The sequence below is a fragment of the Linepithema humile genome, chromosome 5, assembly GCF_040581485.1.
Source record: "Linepithema humile isolate Giens D197 chromosome 5, Lhum_UNIL_v1.0, whole genome shotgun sequence".
In the NCBI taxonomy this organism is placed as follows: Eukaryota; Metazoa; Arthropoda; class Insecta; order Hymenoptera; family Formicidae; genus Linepithema; species Linepithema humile.
This window is the reverse complement of record NC_090132.1, coordinates 30384046-30405737: the sequence shown is the minus strand read 5'-3', so window position 1 is coordinate 30405737 and position 21692 is coordinate 30384046. Positions and strand designations below refer to the sequence as shown.

The 21692-nt window shown below is 34.7% G+C and overlaps 1 protein-coding gene across 23 annotated transcripts in view; it reads left to right on the top strand.

Annotated features, from left to right (window-relative positions):
• Positions 1 to 21692, top strand: part of LOC105676039 (CUGBP Elav-like family member 2) — a 339661-nt gene that overhangs the window by 32437 nt on the left and 285532 nt on the right. For 5 of the 23 annotated variants that reach the window (XR_010890353.1, XM_067355672.1, XM_067355668.1 and 2 more), the window contains exons 1-2: positions 580 to 2098; positions 2383 to 2424. The exons of 1 other annotated variant lie outside the window; for it this stretch is intronic. The gene's annotated coding sequence lies outside the window, so the exon portion shown is untranslated. Of the gene's footprint in view, positions 1 to 576; positions 2099 to 2382; positions 2425 to 19591; positions 19972 to 20040; positions 20480 to 21692 lie in introns of those variants that run through there. 17 more of the 23 variants (XR_010890354.1, XM_067355664.1, XM_067355663.1 and 14 more) reach the window with 11 other exon arrangements.

Genomic DNA, 21692 nt, shown 5'->3' with positions numbered 1-21692 from the left:
TATTGAAGCTTATCTGTACAAATGTAAATTGGAAACAATATTGTGACTATGCAAAACGTGGTTTTTAGCAATTATATAGGAAACATTCACAAATAAAAAGATAGCAAATAATATCCATTGCTTTATGCAATTACGCAAGTATAATGAAACAATTTATTTATCAATTCTAAAGCCAAGTACATTTTCAGTTGTATGAAGAAAGAAAATTGAAGAAATATTAATAAATAATTTAGTTGTTATGAATTATATCATATATTTTATGTGTTGATCATTATTATTTAATTTATAACTTTTATTTTGTATTATTTTAATATTTTTTCTTTGATTAATAAATAACTTTATGCAATGAATCGAGAAATTATTTATAAATTTTAATAAATATTTAACAAGTATTTTAATAAACATTTTAACAAACATTTTAATAAATATTTAATAAATATATAATTATAATTGTGTGTTACCACATTTACATACATATTTAGAAATTTTTATAATTTGTTAAATAAATAATACACTCACCAGCTTATGCAAATCAGGTTAACGTGACCGTCTGTTTTTTTTTTTTATTATAGGATATTGTAAGTTGCTCTATCCAGTGCTTTTGCTTTAGATTATTCCACTTCAGATCCATCGAATATTCAATAAATATCGAAAACTGACTTTGAGTTACACACTCACCATCGAACGAAAGTTTACGTGCCTAATTTACGCACAAATTACATCGCGAAATTGTTACGCTGCAATAAACATAGATACACGGGATGAAATGCACTTTATGTTGTGACATGTTCGCTCAAATGATCATAACCTTGTACTTTCGATGGTCCATTTGTCATATGCATATTCCGAGTGAGCAAAACAACCGATGAACTATTTTAGTGATCACGCGGTAATTATTATACACACGTATATCGGAATGCACATAATAACAACATTTTGCCCGATTTAATTCCGACGAGCTAAATTTTCAACATGCTACTTCTATTGAAAAGTAAATCGCACTTTGATCCTTTTCAGCGAACGCAGTGATCATTTTCTCGTGCGTTTTATAGCATCGAAATCTGTACTCACTGTGGTTATATAACTAGTTTTAATCCACGTCGATTATAGTTGACGCGAACACTCACGATAAATAATACAATTCGATAATTATCTGTTTATTGTCATCGATATTTTTGACAAAAATTCACACTCGTTATGGACTTTTGAGAGACGAAATACGTGATTAATTGAAGCGCGTTGCGTCTAACATTCCGAGTCGACACGGTGTGATAAAGACTGTTACGATAGCCGAAGGGTGGCGCACGTAGTATCGATATCGATCATCGATAAATTGCTACGCGCGCCACCCTCCGGCCGGTTTCCTAGTACAAACGCGTGTGGTACGCCTGCAGGATAGACTATACGACGTTTTGTTTAGAGATGTAGTACGCGCAAACGCTCCGCGATCATTGTATATTTTATTTGTTAAAAGTATTGAGCCACCGTAAATTTGTGTCAGGAGTATCGATTAATGTAACGGGCGATCGCCGGAATGTGTTGTTTACCGCGAGTGTTTACGGTTTATGGTATGTATTTACGGTACTTCGTCAATCGTCAATCGTCAATCGTACCGGTATTTGTTCAATGTGAACTTCGTGAGTACAGATTCCGATTAAAATGATATGTATATTCGCTCAACAGATTCAAAGTGCAATTTATGTAATTTTCGTTAAATGTGGTATCTTAAAAATTCAGTCGATTGGATTTATATCGACAAAATATGGTTGTGTTGTGCATGTGACGACCTCCACATGACCGCCAAGGTAGTTGCCGTTCGTTTCGCTTACTCGGAATGTGTACAGTATCGCATGGACCATCGACGGCATATAAGGTTACAATTATTTACGCGAACGTGTCGCGACACAAAGTGCGTTTTATCTAGCGTTTGCGTTTCATGTGTAGCGGCGTGACAAACTCGCGACGTGCATTCGTGACTTTCATTCGATAGTGCGTGTGGTAAACTACTAAGTATAACTTTCCGATATTCATTGACTTTTCGACAAAACTGATGCGGAACAAAAAACCTGTAGCGGATGAAATAGCAATAATTTCGCTGGTGAGTACAATTATTTGTCCATTATTCAAATGTGTACGTAATTGTGATAACACACGTGATTACAATTGTGTTTGTTAAATATTTATCAAGATTATAATTATTAAAACATTTGTCGAATATTTGTTAACATTTTTAAATAATAATTTATGCAATTTGTTGCGTATCGCTGTTTCTTAATCAAAGTGGAAATAATAAAATAATATGAGATAAAAATAATAAAGAATGATCAACATACAAAATATATAATAATTTATAATAATTAAAATATATATTAATTTCTCCAGGTACAGTTGAAGGCGTATTTTAGCTAGGGTACGACAATATCGGTGAGTGAAATTATTTATTTATATCTACTTGCGTGATTGCACTGAACACTGATACTGTTTGTTGTATTTTTACTTGTCAATATTTACTATACATAATTACTAAAAATCTCGCGCTGACAATTACATCCTGATTTGCGGTTTGAAACAAAAAATTTCTGCAACCGTCCGTGATATCACTCCAAGTAATGAACAACGAGAAGCAAGAACACGGGTAGACGTGCAAACAGCATATGCAAACGGAGAAGATTCTCCGTGACAATAAATCGGGATGTATCCCACGGCGTTGCAAGAAGGGCGGTCGCGTCGCGGCATCGCGTTAATGTGTATAATCCTAAACTATCCTCAACAGCGTACGAAACCGACGATGCGGCATGCGAGCATGGAAGCGTCGCATTAGAGAATTAGCGTTTCCTGCCGTTGCAATCACGGTAATGCGCGCGTGCACCGCGTGCGCTCACGCTCTTCGACTAGGGATAAAGTGATGCTCGTATTGTACACGCGACGTGCGCGCGGCCGAGACGATTAACAATTAACAAGTCCGATGCGCGCGAGTGCCGCGTTTGCGGGATCGCTTTCACGGTACGTCCGATCCGCGAACTTCGCGCGTTTGCGGTACAGAATAGATAAAGCACCGCAGCAGTCGCGTCATCAGTGTTTCGAGCGTTGCATATGCAACTCGTTAATTTCTACAAATTGTATGTATTACTCGGTATAACGAATTTGCTAAACAGACTGATATCCCTTATCGTAAACAGTAATTATTTCTTCTTTCCTAAAAGTTGAGAATTAAATTGAGCACTAAATTTTTTTAAATTTGAATTATTAAAGATTTAAGTAAGATTTAAAATATTATTCAAGTATAGTGTATTTAAAATTAACTGCGGAACAAAATTCTATGATTTATCTCTATAATCTATTTATCCGAAGTTTCCTTTTCGATTTCTTGAGAATCATATTTGCATTTTCCATTTCTTATACAAATTTAAAGGAGATAATTACATTCGTGAAAATATTTTATTATGCTAATTAATAAATTAACTGTGACAAATGTCGAATTAAGTAAAATGAATACAATCGGATTGCTTGACTAATAATTATGAAACTGATAACTTTGACGACATTCCGGAATTATCATTGTTAACTTTTCATAAAGATATTAACAAAATTCCAGTAATTAAAAAATTTAATTATTGATAATAATAAAATAACAGGCGTAACCAATTGTAATTAAAAACTATTATCATGCATAATTTCTTTAATCTTTGACTAAATTCATCACATTTGATTGAACAATTATTTATGAAAATGTACCTGTTTATATTTATTCCAGTTAATATCAATTTATTCCCTTTTTATAAATCGATTGTAACGAAATATTTTTCGTGAGGAAACATTTCAATGTATTGTGACGGAGCGGCATCTTTGTCCGCGATAAATTACGCGCTCCTTTCCGCGGCATGTAATTTGGTTTCCATTTGATTTTAATTTACAACCGAGACAAGCTTGGCACACTATACTCCGTTTGCAGTGGTGGTAAAATTGAAAACCCATTTTATTCGGAGAAAGAACGTTTCGTATTACGTTCTTTCTACCAGACGCCGATCAAATGTCTCGTGTAGCAAAACGTACAACACGGAACTCTCTGAAAATTGAAATTACATCGACGACGTGGCGCATTATTTATGACATAATTAACGGATTCTTTTACACCATAGAATTTACGAATTAACTCTTATCAGCTGATTTTAAAAGAAAATGTGGTTAGTCAAATTATCTTCAATATGACGCACCACTTCTCATGTACTTACGTAACAGAATCGCGTAACTTCATAAACTATCGCCGGCGCTACATGTGCAACATTCTGCATAAAATTTCATTTATCGGCGCATATTGTCATTCGCAGTCTGCGATTTTATGTAAGCGCCTGGTAACGCGAATTCACTGTTATCACTTGTCGCTTCCGTAATCGTTTTGCGCATGTCACATTTATTGGACGAGCAGCTGTCTACACGGTACAGCGGATGTGCAGCGAATTGCGCCAAATAATTTTACTGTGCGACGCTGTTCGCTCGCTGTGTGTCGCAGGCCGAGCATTTTGTCGTTTTTTTTAGCAAACTCTTTATCGATCTTATGGTCGATTACCTCGCGTGATAACAGACAAATTATTTTACTGTACTGATGCATCGTTGCCAATTTCAAAACAATAATACAATTAACCTTAGAATGGTATACCATTTTATTTACGCTTTTCTCTGTAAAGAGTGCGTATAAAACATTTTAGTTATTTTTTTAATCATAACTTGTATTGTACACACGGTGAAATCAGAAAATTATTTTTTACTTTGATTATTTCAATATTGACACGTGTCTCAATAGGTTTTTTCTTACTACAGACAATTAAAAAATTCAAATTATTAAAATAAATTGCAATAGCTTAAATAAACTGTAAATATATAGTTTTTGAATGACATTTGAGAGCACTGAGATTTTCCAGACACTGATATAAAATTTGTGATTGTAAAATATAAAAAAATATGTCGCGTTCTTATAAGATAAGAAACATGATCTTTTGAATCGCTATTCTCGCAATGTGGAAGTCGAAGAAAATCTCCTTTAGTCTATGGTAATTCTGATAAACCAGCGAAGCTTTTTATGGTACCAGGCACTGGTTGCGCAATGAGCGAGCGCGTTGAAGGATCGTCGCGTAGCACGAAATGTCGTTCCGAACGACGGAGTTCAACCCCGAAGGGTTGCATTCCTCGGTGGCTTCAACGTCGAGGAAAAAGCGATTCGCAGACTACCTTGCTCTCCCCAGCTGAGAAATCTCTAGCTGTCTCGTTAAAACTTTTCCCCGGCACACATTTCGAGAGCACTCTCACCCAAGACGGTTGCATTTCGGCATCATCTTTACTTTTACGTGTAAGATGCAGCGAGAAGCAGCGGTTTTCAGATATGCCTCTTCTGCAAGTGACAAGTGTAACAGAGTGACTCCAAGTTTTCGTACTTGCTCGTAGAGTTTGGCGAGAATTTAATTTTGTGACTAATTAACTTTCAGTTTTAAATGTTTTATCAACTAAAATGTTTCAGACATATTACTTTAATATTAAGATTAGAAATTTAGATAAAAAGATTTAAAACTTTTTTTTATTTTTTTTTTTAGATTATTTTATATTAGATTTATTATAGATCATAATTTTTCAGACACAGTTTCATAAAATGCAATATTAGCATTATTCAATTTATGGACTACATATCTTCGTATCTTTTTGATAAAATTTTTGTTCTAAAAAAATTGACTTCAATTATGTCAAGGAATTTTATTGCTCGCATTTGTAGCAGTAGATCTTTTGATGATAATTTTGTGTAAGTACAACCTAAATAGAATTTCACTGTATCGTTGAAGCATAAAAGCATCGAAAAAGCTAATGAAGTGACATTTCGATCTTATACTTATTTGATATATTTATGTTTTCCGCGTCCATCCTACGGTTTGCGCATGTCTGTCGGTCGAATTCGTCCGATATCGTTTGCTATCGCTTCCTCCGGAGGATATCTCCGGGATAAGAACGACGTAAGCAGCCCTAGCAAAAGTGGTCGACGTCCAGTACCACTCGACGTCGGTGACGTTCCCACGGGACAAAAGGGACGGATAGCGGCTATAAAAATGGAAATCCACGGTATGGTTTTTTTTCAACGTATCCCGATCATATGTACGCGTCCCCGCCATCTTCGTGCTCGACGTAGCGTATAGGGTGGTGTCTCCGTAATCTCCCTATTGTGCTGGCGCTGCCACGCGTGTACGCAGATAGGACCGATTCGGTCACTGCAACGGTAAATGCGCATCTGGGCGCACGCATTACCTCGTAAATTCGAACTCGCTTCATCGAACTTCTCAAGATTGGTTGCGTTGACGTAGCTTAGTGTCATTTTAGATTCATTTGTCTTTTCTATTTAAAACAAGGAATTAACGATACATCATAATTTGCAGAATTTGTCAAGTACAAAAAATTTTATTTTTTGATCGGTATAGTTGGTTTAGAAATAATTTAGTATTTCTCTTTCCTATGTGTGTCTTGGGTGTATTATTTTAATTAGATTAATTCGATTTATTTAGGTATTCTTTTAATTTTGTTAAGTATGTCAGGTATTTACTTTTCAATCAAAAACCGATAGGCACATATTTTCGTTAAAAACATACACAGTTCTATAAATTGTTTTATTATTATGACATTACATAATGCCAGGTCTAAATCCAACAATTTAACAAATAGTACTGTGTGTAATTGTGACTACTAACTTAAGATGAGTAATATCTTTGGCTTTCATCGGGTAATATTTCTACTACTCAGACCTCAAAGCCACTTCCGAATCATTGGTCTCTGACGCTTTTACAGACTGATCACAGAAAGAAGAGCCCCGATAACCTACTCCATCTTCCGCAACTTATTTTTATCGCAAGCACGTATATATATAAGTGTATACATACTCCTTACCCGCACTTTCTTTCGTAGAATCGTTGGATGTGATAGCAACGGATTTGTGATACGCAATACATTCACCGATGAAAGTAGCGAGCTTTACATCTAAAATGCGAGCATGTAGCTGGCTATCTTTTTCACAAGGCGAACGAAGAGAATAAATTGTGCTAGGTGGTAGAGTATGTGAGTATTGATAAATGCTTGTATTTGTGGCGAGATACGTCGCAAAGAACTCGGGCAAAATGTAGACGATATTTTAGCCTCGCATATTTCAGTAGAATCAAAATTAAAAAGGATAAAAAAACTAAAAATATATCTTTTAATTAATAGAACAATTACTTGAAAAATGAGAAACGTATGATAAAAATATGCTAATCAAAGAACAAAATTATTAAAAAAATGTTTTTAATTTTATATAGTTCTCAAAAGAGAATTATATTTTAATTAAATTATATCAAATTTTTCCAAAATTGATATATAGGTATGTAAATACTTTGATTGTAATTGTGTAGCTTTGAGTGTGTTAAAAAAATTATTTTTAAAGGAAAAGCCGCGCAAAACTTGTTGTGTTATTATAGGCGACCATCGAATTTTTCTATTCAATCTTTACGAGGAAGAGTCGGCTGTGAATTTGACAAGGAATCCGTAGCGAAACACCCTGTATACGCGTGTTCGCGAGGCAGACACGTGTCTGAGCCGCGCATATGGATCGCATATGAAGAAGCAGGTGCGCACACGTGCGAAGCACACGTAGAGAGCCGCGTCGCGTTCCTTCGTACATTTGCACGGAGGAGACTGAGCGAATTCACAATGCACAGACGTTGCATTTTCCTTCCGGTCTCCGCCGTGGCGGCGTTCTGTATAACGTGCGTTATTGGATTTGTTTGAAACTTTTCAAATTCGAATAGAGGAAGACGTCGTTCCAAGATCGAAACATTTCATGCGTCTTCTATCGCAGCGCACAATGGTGCTTCTTGACTTAATCTAGTTGGATAAAAATTAAAATAATGTATTTCTCACATAAAATTAATAACTTATGCAATTTTTTCAGAAAGAAAATATGCGAATATAGATCAGTTTTACATATCATATTATTTAAGTATTTTTTTCAAACTCCAAGCTTTTTATAAACTTATGATAGAAACCAATTTTTTATCACATTTACCAAAAGAATGTTTATTTAAATAGATGACCACAAAATATCTCTGTACAGCGGTGGCTCGCGCATCAAATAATGTTGAGTACAATGATAATTACTCCTCGCATATAAATGTGAGGATTAATTGTCAGCGTTAATAGATGAGCGCAGAAGGACGTGTTTGTATTATACTGTGCGTAATTAGCAAAGAACAGTTTACTATTTAAACATGGAGGTGCACAAAGATGATGCCAGAGATCTATTTCTCTAACAATAAATTTTAATTATTACAACAATTTATGAACAATACACTATACTGCGGAATTTTAATGATAGATTTCACGATGAATTTTCTCAAAACAGATAATACTAAAATGCATTGAAACGGCTTTATATGCAATTATATTAGTGTGCATCATTAGTTAATCCAAACAAAATCTCTTTTTTACTCTCTTTTGCGGTCTCTTGCTTTACTATCGACAGAAATGCAATACATCTCGAATCGACCGAGTAGGATAAAATACTGTGCAAGCTTCGCTAGCAATAATTAATCATTGTCAACGAATGGGTCTCTTTTTTTTTCGTGTGTGAGGTTTGTTACGCTTGTACTTCGACGAACCGCGTCATAATCCTGCAAGTACATATTTTGACAATTTTCACGTACCGGCGATAAAATTGCTCATAGAGGCAGTAAACGTTGCTTGTATCAACACTAGAATCGACATATGCACAACTACTGCAGGGCTTACATGTGCCGGATTGTTTTCTCTGTAAACAGTCCAGCACCGTCCGATAAAGTTTACCATTCATTGATAAAATATATCTGATGTGAGAGCACAATCGAGCTCCGCGTTATATGTTGTTTGTTGACAGTTATGTTGGCATATCACCTGACCATTCTTTGTTCCGCAAAGATTTCCAATGATAAAAACGGAATTGATGGCGAGTTCGTAGTCCCATGTTTCAAATCCATAGTTGGTTTGTTTCTAAAATGTGCAATTGATGAAATGGCTGTAGTAGCAGTTATAATTTAATTCATAAATTTTTTTTATTTGATCACATACAAACATATCAATAGTAGATCTATCAATTTGGATATCAAATTGGATATTTCTCATTATTGATTGATAAAAGGCATTCCAAAAACATGAATATCTTTTTTATTGCAATTTTTGTCTACTTTGGAATTGATTTTTTTTCGATAATAATATTAAAACATTTTCTATGATTTTTAAATAACTAACAAATAAAAATAAAAATTATGATAAATTAAGCTACATGAGAAAAAGATATAATTTTATATATTGTTATATTATGTTTATAATTATTTGTTTCATTATGATTGCTAATGATATTTGCGTTGTTTATGATTGCGTATATTGGAGTAATTACGAGTCATCGTATAATGTGCGCTAATAAAAGTTAATTTAAATGTTAACGTATGTGATAATGTGTTACAGGTGACTTTAACGTACATTCACAAGAATTTCATATTCGTCACAAGTTTGCATAAAATTACTATTATTTAAAGTAATTCAATTTAGTCTAATTTATTCATAATTAGTTTTGGTCGCCACATGTAATAGTAACTCCTCATATGCAGTAATGCGATGCCTTGCTATATTTTGAATAAAGGTACAGAATATTATTTTCGAATCTCACGTATCGTAAACAATGATGGTAATATAACCGATAATAAGTTGCACATATATCTGTTTAAACGCATAAATGAAATAAGATACATAAACAGCAAGATACTCAGTGGCGCTCGCGAAAATTTGATTTATTCCTTACTCGTCAAAGTAAATGGTAGGACCTGTTGCACGCACCAAATCAAGTCAGCTTGGTTGATGAAAATCACCGGTTACTCAGTTCACTTTCTCAATTTACCTTATTTCTCGGGTGCTTCTTTATTTGCGTACTTTGTCGCCGTATCGATTCTCGTTCCGCGGAACTTTAGTTGCTCGTAACACGAGATTAAAGCGGAAACTCTAGATCGAAATACCTTTCGTTATGTGCCATTGAACGCACTTAATTTCCTCTAAGCTGGAAGCAGCTCGGCAAGCTTTCGATATTTTTAAGTGATTGATTAAAGTTTATTCTGATATTGATGCAATTTTGAAGTCGTTGATATGACGAATGCAAAAGTGACTATAGTTCTTGATATCGCATGTATGCAAAAAGTATTTATTTTCTTCTGATTATATACATTATTAAATTTTCTTACGATAAATTTTTTATTATATTTGGAGAGTCAATATTTTCTTATAATTAATACAAGGATTTAATAGAATGTCATCATTTGACATGAATTTTTTGTTGTAAAATTTTTCTAAACATTAAATAAAGTATACTTTAAATAAAAATATTTATTATTTTTATATGCAAACTTTAATTATTTTTTAATTATTAAATTTTTTAACATAATTAGAGTTTTTATTAAGTTTTTACTTAGAAAAGATTGATTTCAAATTTATGAAAGAATTTTAACTTTTATACTGACTTTTAATGAAAATTAAATATAGATATCATCGATACTCGATTGGAATTGCCAACACAATTTTGTTTGAGCAGTTGTACAGATATGGTAAAAGATTAATTTATACAAGCAAACTAAGATCTAATCTTTATATATTGATTTTATTACACGTAAAACTATGACGTAAAGTTTTTTGATACAAATTTGGATGCAAATTTTGGCAAAAATATAATATATATTTTTTCAAAAAGAATGAAGAATGCATAATAATGCATAAAAGAAATATTATATAACCGAGGAGTATAAATATAAATTAATACAAAATGTCACGCTGGTTTTCATTCGCATTTAACTTTCGGAGTGTTGAACGCGTACAAAGCGAGATACAACGACACGAAAATTCCTTTCATTATTATGACACAAAAATCCGGCACTTTAAAGCCAGTTACGAGAGCTCTCTCCCAAACTCGGTGGTTAAAAAGTACTCAACTAGTTTAAAATACGTGCGACCAAGTAGAGTTTCGAATAAAAGTCGTTACAAGAAAATTGCGGTAACAATATGACTTGAGCTTAAGGGCGAATTAGAAAAGCGGAGACGTAGGGAAGTTTCTCCGCCTCGTTGCTGTATCGCGGAGATTTGTTATTTGAAGCTCTTCGCACAAATCGCGTTCTTATTATATGAAACACTTGTTTTTCGAACAAATTTTTTTATTTTTTGTAATTTTTTTAATTTTACGCGAATCCAGCTATTTACCAATGCATAAAATCGCATTTTAATCTCTAAGCAATCTCTTAATCGCTAATAACACTAATATTTACATGAAAATTTTAATAATATAAATATGAATTGATATAGTTTATTGATTTTAAAATTTAAAAAATTTGCAAAATATATTACTTATTATATGTAACAATATAAACATGCATAATATTGTAGTCTAAAAATTGAATTCTATATTTAGCAGAAAAATTGCAACTACGGCACGCAACATTATTGCGTGTTATTATGAAAAATTTACATTTTCGCAATTTTTTAATATTGCTTTGACTTTCTCGTAGCGTATTCTAGCGGCCTGTGTATAAATATTATAGAAAAGCAAAAGCAGCTTATATTACTCAGAGACAACATTATGCAGTAGCGGATTATATTTAGTGTGTGGAGTATTTCATAAAAATAGATAGTTATTTTTCGTAAAACGCATGGGATAAAACTGGTTCTGCAAAACGCTCACGTTTATACGTTGCGATATTTCTTCATTCTTCGCTGCTTTCTGTTTGATATGATCGGTTTCACACAGACTGCAGCAGAAATGAAATAGTCGATATACCTCGTTCTCAGATATTCTTGCGCCATAAGTTTTTTTTGTCTATAGGGTCTTTTTTACCTTTTTATTTACCCCTGCCACACGATAATAGATACTGAAATGGTAGTGGAAATCGCCAAAGCCTACCTCATCACCGAACTAAGTGACTTTTGTCGTGTCACCGAGCACTTGGCTCAGCCGAAAGACGAACAAAGTAAGGGAGTGGGTCCGAAAGGGTCGAGGGGAGTAAAAAGGAGCAAGAAAGGCGGTTTATCAGAGGTAGAGGGACGTCACGAGTTCCTGAGGGACAAAAGTTTTAAACGTACGCGCGGGGGAGAAGATTAACGCTTGCAGTTTAATGTCTCAGTTTAATGATACGTCACGTGCCCACTGATGACATCCATTTAAATAACAAGACTATTATGATATCCGGCGACGAACGCAGCTGGAATTATTCGCGGTCGTGACTGCCCGTTCTAATCTACTTTTTACAATTGTTCCGGCGCATTAATACCATTTCTTCTGGCTCCGCGAAGAACCTCTAGTTGCATTCTATCTGCATTCTATTTTTGTCCTACCGGAGATTAAAATTTCGATGAGGGATATGAAAGTACGTGAGCTGTTAATTAACCGAAAAATTCTTCTTTTATTAAACGACGAGAGTTACAGCAACGTAAATTAAATGAATAGTATTTTCGACAATTCCAAAATTAAAATTGGATTTCATCAATTAATCGCTTTCAAGGTATTAATTAATAACAGGTTTATGTTAACATTATGTGTTATTAAATTGGTAAATAACATAAACTTTTTTTATTGTATAAAGTTATAAAATTAATAAAATTTTAGTAATTTTAAAAAACAAATTTTTTGTCATTTATATTCTAATAAAAGATTAGAAAGAATCTCATTAGCATGGGATAAATCTGTTGGAGGCATTAGAAATCAAATTTTTATATATTTGTATATTTTTATAATTTCTATTTTTTTTTTACATTTTCTGTATACAAATCAACAGATTATTGCTCAACAATTTTTGTTCAAAGACTATTTCTCTTACGTCGAGGTTTTACATTTACCCCGGTTGTACTCAATCAGATTGATTCAGGAGATGCATTTGCGTCATCCAGTCCTTGTCCCGTTCCCTTGTCTGTATTGTCGCTACCGGAGATAATCATTCTCGAGGGTCGCCGTCGCGCTTTTTAATCTGGCTTCGGTCTTTTCGCTTTAGCAAATAAGAGGATAGCAAAGCTCCCGAAGAAAGAAACGACGTAGCCGGGAGCGGGAAAACCAGGCTGCAATTGAGCAATCTCGTGATTGGAAATACTCGGTGGGAGGCCGTGCGTAAGGTTGTGTCCACGTCGATAACGCTTATCCCCGTTCGAGATCAATCCCACGGGGGACGCTCTTTCGCCGTAGCTTTTTGCCCGATTTCAGGTTTCCACATCTTTTGCCGGCGTACTCGCTGTGAAAGCTTCATCGCGAAGTTGTTGCTCTTTAGCCTGGCCTCATATCAGATTTAGGTTGTCCATAGATTGTGTAGCGGGCTGCCATAACGCGAAATTTTCGTAATATCCGTATTCCGCGGTGAAACTTTCGCGTATTATCGATGATGTATCCTGTGCTTCATGGAATTTAATTTAAAGTATCGAGTACCATTTTCTCTCCTTCTCTCTCCTTCCTCTCTCCCTCCGCAAGCAAAGATGATAAGAAACTTCTGCAATGTGCACATCTTTATTAGATATTCTACTGATAATAGGAAACTTTTTGTTCCCAAATTTATTCAATTATAAACTTGTTAGACGAATGGTTATGATGAATAAATTGAGTTATCTCATATAAACGCATAATGAATTATTAATGCGTAAAAGTGAATTCAAAAATATAAATTATTATAATAAATTTTAAACATATGTTTGTCATATAAATAATATATCATGTCTTGTATTTTTTTTTATTTGAATATTTTTTTTTGTTTTAATGAAAGATTAATTAATCAAATGTTTATTTTATATCTACACAAAATAAAAGAGTATTATTACATTCTGAACTTATCAAAGTTTTTAGAGTTGGAAACACATGCAGATTGATTATTTTAGCACATAAAAACATCCAGCGCGCATATTAATTAATTGATCGAGAACCAACCAATTTGATTCATTTCTCTTGGAACCCGAGATAATGCACGGGAGATAGAATCTGAGGTGAAATGCTTTTAGCTGTTGTCGATCGACTAGTGTGACTATTGGGAGTACTCGTTCGCATAACGTATGGCGCAACCGGAAACAGCAATCCATCAATACGGCAGAGAACGAACGAGCTTTCGTCGCTAATCATTAATTAATTAGTTATGTCATCAGTAATGGGCATTGCCGTGTCATTCGGTAGTCTGTACGAATATCTCTCGTTTATCAACGAAAAGTCGATCTGTGTCAAAGTTATCCATTACACGCGATATGCTATCTATGATGCATATTTTCACTTTTTTACGTGTTGATGGATATTTCTAGCAAAATTAACAAATATCACGGAATATAATTATAACTTCCTTACGGAGAATACGCTTTCGGATAAGATATTTATTTACATCTCGCATATTACACAGAGTGTGGTGGTACATAAATTACCACTTGTACGCTTTGTATATTTAATAGCGGTAACGAGGATATAACTGTTTACGTAACAGCATTGTGTTCTATCGCTGCATTAATTAATCGTATTGTTGTGTAGCACATGTTTAAAAAATGCTAATATCGATTGAGATGCATCTATAAACTGCGTCATAACTGCGCCGTCGATAGCAGATCCAAAACAGTAATCCATCAATACTTTCGGATAGAACGGGCATCCATCGTTAATCTCTAATTAGTCAATTAGCTCATGCAATTTTGCTAATAACGAGCACACATCGTCATCGAGTTGGCGTAGCGCACCTGCTACATAGCAACGATATATCCGGCAAACTATAATGCTCAGTCTGTGGTATTCCTATTATGGTTGCATCCATAATTGCCACTATATCGATAAACCTCAGTCATCTTCCGTTTCTACACGATTTCATTGTTATCTGCATCTTCAAAATGGCACTCAATTGAGAATGATACTACATTAAAGTAATTTATGGCTTATAATTGCTATGTATACATATAATCTTATACAACAGTTACATAATAATTAAATTTGATCGTAAATTATTGCTCTCGTAATTACCGAACATGAATTAGCAAGTATAAATTGTGACGTAGAGATATATGTTTAATTACTCATTGCAATTTATAGGAACATGCGAAATCGTATATTAATAGAGTGACATGGTTTAATCACCATTTAATAACTGATTGTAATAATATAAAAATTTTTAATATTAATTTGATTAAAAAAATAAAGAATAGAAAGAATTTTAAAAAAGCTCTTAAATTATTTAAAGAGTAGAATTTATTGTTTTTTATCATTACAATATAATTAAAAATTTTACATATTTTAAAAGGTTTTTTACAGTAATTTTTTATAAAATATTTTAGTATTATATTGCTCATGTTTGGCATTGTACAATAAAATTATTAAATTTATTATATGAGATAAAATAATATGATTCTAAGAACAATAATACGCACACCTTAAAATATTTACTCGCTAATACTTAAGTTATATTATTATATTATTGAGTTGTTTTCCATTATACAAATTTAGTATATCTTATCAATTTTTCCAAAATACGAATCTGTGTTCATATATTCAGTTTTGCATAGCATTATATTCGTGTCTTTCGATGAGATTTCGTGTCGCATTTCGCGAAAATGGAACAGTTTTGAAGAGCAAAAAACACGCCGCGAGCTGTGAACTATAAGGGAACATTTCCGACGGGTTAGGAAACGCAACCTGCCTTTGGCAATTCATGGCGGTAATAACATTCTTGTAACTTTTCATCTTCACACTCCACATCCGTACCTTCGACTGTATTTTTATCGGGTGAAGTATCTTTTCCGGCGCGCATTGGAATGCTCACGAACATTCACGTTATAACTTTTTTATAACTTTTACGGGTGCAAATATGTGATATTCGTATGCGATATTCACTCGTAAATGCGAGTTGCATAACGAGTATTTGTATTTAATGTATTAAACAGCATGTTGGTGGAAAAGATTCGATCGTGGGAATATTTGTAATCGGGTCAGAGACGCATTTACTAAATGAGGCGTGATGAGCGCAATTTTGCTCAGCGAGGAAAAATGAACGCACTATTATGGGTACATAAAACGAAATATTATAACGGGCGCAATATTCCAGATAAATGTATGATCATGTAATTGTAATTTTATCGTCGTTCTAACAAATATCGCACTTTTCACCGACTATTGTGACGAGATTAATTCTACAATAAAATCTATTTACATTACACAATTTTTATATGGTTTTAGGTGAATAAATCTTTTTTAAGAAATGAAGAAGAATTCCGCCAACATCGGTAAATTTATACAGACTGTTTTAGAGGCATTGAACTCTTCTCGAACCGTTGTATTTCTCGCAAACAACTTACAAAAAATTCCTTGTTTGTCGACTTTGAAGAGGTTCGTGGATGAGTCTCGTTTTCGCGCTAGATAAAACACTGTCACTTTCAAGAAATTTGTTGCTTGAGATCCAGCTGGGACAATAACTTATCCGAAGTCGCTAGACGTTAAGGCACTCCGTGAAAAGTTCTTGTAAGTAACAGTGGATTCGCGAATTTTTATACTTGAATTTCATCGTTTTTAGTTCACTCAGAATTTATATCGAGAAACGATCGAGGATATTTGTATTTGAGTAACATTTCTACACAACAGACATATCTAGATACTCTTTAGCATTTTTTATTATTTATATGTGCTAACATTATAAAAGTTTTCGATCGATCGATCGACTTTTTGCTACTATTTATTACGTATTTTAGCGATAAATAAATTATAAATTTTAATTATATTTTCTTGCAAATATAGCTTGCATACATTATCATAAATAATTTTGAGAAAAACAGCGTAAATTTAGTAATTTTTAAATTAACGTTAAATGAAATTAAGAGATAGGCAGTTTCTGGTAATTTTCACCGTAATGTTCTCGATTACAATCGGCGCAAATGGCTTACGTGTGTCTAGCGAAAAATTAACTACTATCTGCACAATGCAGCGCGCAGGTATAATTGGGTCGGCGAACGTCGTTTGTTGTGCAAGGTCTTAAGATAAATAGATTAGATAAATCGTATTAGAGGTACGACTCTCTCGCGAAGCACGACTTTCCTGAAATACGTCATTCGTGGAGAACCGCGCGAACTTTGGGATATAATGTTGAGTTAGGCCGTGTAAATAGTAGGAACCAAGCGTGTGCTGGAGAGATCCCTCGAAAGAACAATACCTCTTTGTCGGTTTGCAAACGGGGCTGTTCCGCCCCGGCAAACAAGTGGTGGTTGCTTAGCTATGCAATAACGATACTATCCTGCCGTCTGCATTGTTATTTCGGTCGAGAACTAGGCACACACTTCGCGCGCAGGACTTGCTTATATCTGCCAGTTATTTACGCCTAACGTGCTTCAAGCATCTCTATGCTACATTTGTGTGAGATGATTCTTAATCAATAACTCAACAGTTTCAATCATTTATTACGATTGTGTCGTATGATATCGTAGTATTGCAATTACATGCTTTATTGACACATTTTTTACCAATCTTCTCAAATTTGATACTGTCTTTCTGTTATATTTTCTTTATATCTTATTTTTTCAATAATCATTGCTCAGCTCCTTATTATCGTGTTATTCTAAATATCGGCTATAATTTATTGCCATTGATCTTTACATATAATTTTAAATAATTAACCATAAATATTATTATTACACGAAGAACTATCAAATTACTCTATGAACTGAAGTATGATTTAAAACTTTTCGTTGCTGAATTGCAAAGCTTTATTTTACTTTTCAACGAACAAATTTCGCTTCTGAAACTCGTTTCAGAAGCTTGCAACGCTAGAATATAACGACCATTCCTGCAGAAACTTTCATCTCATAGAAGGTTCCTCTCGGTGAAAATATTGTATGGTTAAATATTTACTCGCATCTGCTGCATTTATCGGCTTGGCAACAATTTCGTTATCAATTCCTCTTTGTAACGTAATTTTGGATTGAAATACATCAAATATGTGAGCGCGCGTAATATCAATCGGAACGAATTTTTAATTGCTATATTGAATAATGCCCTGTTGTAACACATTTCAATATTTTGCAGACCTTCGGTTGCTGATATTATTCATTGATCTGTTATTATTTACTTGTCAAATGACGCAATGAAGTTATAAAATATGCAAAAGTATTCGCTCTGGAAATTCCGACCTAAAACAATCTCGAAATTTATGCATTTCTCGAAAGCTTTCGAATATATAAAATAAGTGAAATCGCGAGAGAGAAATTACCTAGTTATCTTAAATAAAGTAAATTAACGGTATTTAATAATATAAAGTTTTGCTTTGAGAAATAAATTTTGAAAATAATCAAGCAAGAAGTAAGTAATATTTTTAAAAGGCTAGCATTTTAATTTTATATTAAATTGTTTTATGTTTTTATGTACAGTATTATGCTAAGAGCCATCTTTGCAAGAAAGTTTAAATATTTTATCTGTGAATATAGATTTTTAATCTTTACAACATTATTAATATTTTTAATATTATGGCACAACATTTATTTTGCTTTTGTAATCTGCATTTATAAGATGTTATTTTGTAAAAATATATTAATCACCACTTCTTTTATCTTTCATTTATAATTCTAATTGTTTTGCGGAAAATGTCGGAATGTTCAAAATTATATTATCGATGCTTATATATATTATACGAGTTTTCGAGTGAAATATTAGTCACAATAGCGTTAGTCGCTGTGCTTATCAATCAAATGTCATATTGTATGACGCGTGCATTGCGCGATAACCTCGAACGATGCTTTAAGAATTTACGTCGAGGTCGTTTGGATTACGGAAGTCTAATTTGAAAGGCGCACAACGAACGTCACTCGGCCAACCGTCAAGGCAATAATGCTGCAATTTATGGCAACGGTCGTGTACAGCCGTACATCCACTAAATATTTCCGCGCTCTCCGCGCTTTAGCGGTTTGACGCGCACATTGTCGGGCACTTACTTATGCAATAAACGTCAAATATTTCTCATGCCGTTGCACCCACGAATGCACTGCACCGCCGTGCTCGACAATAGCGTCTCGAGGGCAGCGGCGTCGTTGTGTGCAAGTCACTGCAGCGGAGCGTTCCAAGTCTTATCTAATCTCTGAGAACGTCGCTTGGTGTCTGCTTCATCGCCTCAGTCTCGTAATGAGAAAATATTGACGAACATTTCTTCGCTTTTAACCCACGATGTTAGGCACTTTTAGGTCCACACGCGCGGTCGCTTATCGCTTCGAGAATGTTTACACACGTACGACTATGTATGGAAGTGTTAATCAAGTTAAAATTGTTTTTCTTGTTATTTTATTTCTTCTCAATGAATTGTTACGATTTTTATTTATCTATCTGTTTTTAAAAATTAATTTTTTTAATTGTTTATTTTTTTATTAGATGAAAAAAAAATAAATTGTTCCACACAAAATGTGCACATTAATTATAAAAATATGTCTTCTAATAATCTCGATGCAAAAGTTGAAACTAATAGTTTTGCAATTTTTGAACACGGACGACTTCAACAACGTTCGATTAAGACATGGGAATAAATCTTTAACAAGTAAACATTCTTTGCAGATGACGATCAACCTGCGACGACGTCGTAAAATCGACGCGCGGCTTCTTACCCTTCACGGATCACAAGTGATATTGTGAGACAGAAATGATCGCCATCGTGAGAACTCCGTGAGAAACGCGCTCCTTAATACGACGTACCGTATTCCTTTATTCAAAGCGTCACCAATTCGTCATGACGCGACTGGATCGCGCATGAACGATCACGTGCCACTTTAGAGATCAGATTTCGCCGACGATTCAAAACAAGCCAGTGATTCGAGCGACGTACCTGATGTCGGACAGTGTTTGACATAGGTGTATTCAGGATAGTTATAAAAAAAAAAGAAATACGGCACGCGAAGTTTGTACGGACGATCGCCGTCAACGTTGCAGAAAAATACGTGAGTGTTGCTAAAAGAAAGGCGCGCGAGGGATGCGACCCACGGACGAAGGGTGGGGTCTTTCGGTACCGATAAGGCTTATCCAGAGATACGATGGCCGGCAACTACGCTCGTCGAGTCGTCAGTCGTAGTGCTCAGGTGCCGCCGACAAGATCGTCGCGCCGCTCTGGTCGCAGTGTTATCGCGAATCGCGCGTCATTCTGTAACTCCGAGGAGATATCTTGAGAGTCTCCCTTCCGGATCGGATGTCCGGTGGTGATATTACGGGAATCCAAGGTACGAGAAATCGGGCTCGGTGTAAGAGGGGAGAAAAACACGCTGTAAAATTACAACGACGTGTGAGAACGATAACGGGCAATCACTGTCGCGTCGGCGACTAATCGCTGTTTCCAGGGTATCTCGAGTTTTTAATTTGACGCTTTAGTGCGTTAAGTGGACGTCGACAAAGAGCGTCGGTGTACATCGAGGGTGTTGGAGAAAGCGGGCGGAAAAAAAGTGAGAAGAAAAGGTGAGAGGAAAGTTGAGCAGGGAAGTGGAGTGGGGCAAAAACGTGTGCGGGACAAAAGGCTTAGGGGGCATATCAAGATACAATTTCTCTGCCTCCTTCTTCTTTCATTCTTTACCCGCCAGCTTCTTTCTCTTCACTTTTCTTCTCTCGCTTCTTCCAAGCCGCAAACGACACCTCGTCTCCTCTATTTTCTCTGTTTTTCCCATCCGCTGCATCCTGTGCTTTGTACAGCTTCCACTTCACGTGTTAAATTATGCGCGACCTCTTTGACATTTGACAACCGCTGTAGTTTCGGTAATTATAGCCCCATGCTCGCCGCGAGTTCGCTCCTACACTTTACGTTCGCCTTTTTCACCCAAACCACTCCTACACCCTCGTCTTTTTGCCCTCGACGGACCTCCAAATGTAATCTATAGGAGGCCAAAATCCCTTCGCCGCGAAGTTCTTACACCCGTCGCGTCGGTTCTACTTCTTCTTCCTTCTGCGTTGCGTAGTGGCAGGTTTGCAAGTACTTATTCAATTCTCGCTTGGTTTTAGAAGAGCAGAGAGTCTAGTAAAACCGACGGACATTCACTTCGAATTACAACATCCGACTCTCTCAAAGACCGCTTTATTCCGTATAATCGCCGGTAAATTCTTTCTTAATCTCATACAATTGATAACTAATATCGGATGAATATTCTCAAAGAAATGCGAAATTTAAGAATGTTATAAATTTGCACTAACCATTTTGCTCTTATTTTTCTGCTTAATTTTTTCTGCTAACTTAAAAATCAATTTTGATTAAATTTTTGTTAAGTTGGTATCTAAAACAACTTGATGTAATAAGGTCAAAATTTGATCTAGTAATATTCTCTCCAAATCATGGAAAGCTATAAATAAGGGACAAATAACACAAATAAGTAACCAGAAATAACATTTAAATCGATGAATTAAAAGACAATGAACTATGCATCTGTATCTTGTTTAATTTTGGCTTTTTTATATACATAAATAATGAGGTGCAACATTTTATCTTTTAAAGTTAAATTTCAAAGCAAATTTTATCAGAATCGAAAATATAATTTATAATTAGAGTTGTCGCATTAACCATATCAAATATAGCTCATGTAACTTAGCACATCGAAACACATTTGAATATTTTATATTCTGTTCATTTCTTCGTAACTTCTTCGCTTTGCGCCTTCTGCCGGAGCTAAAGAGACTCGTTTTG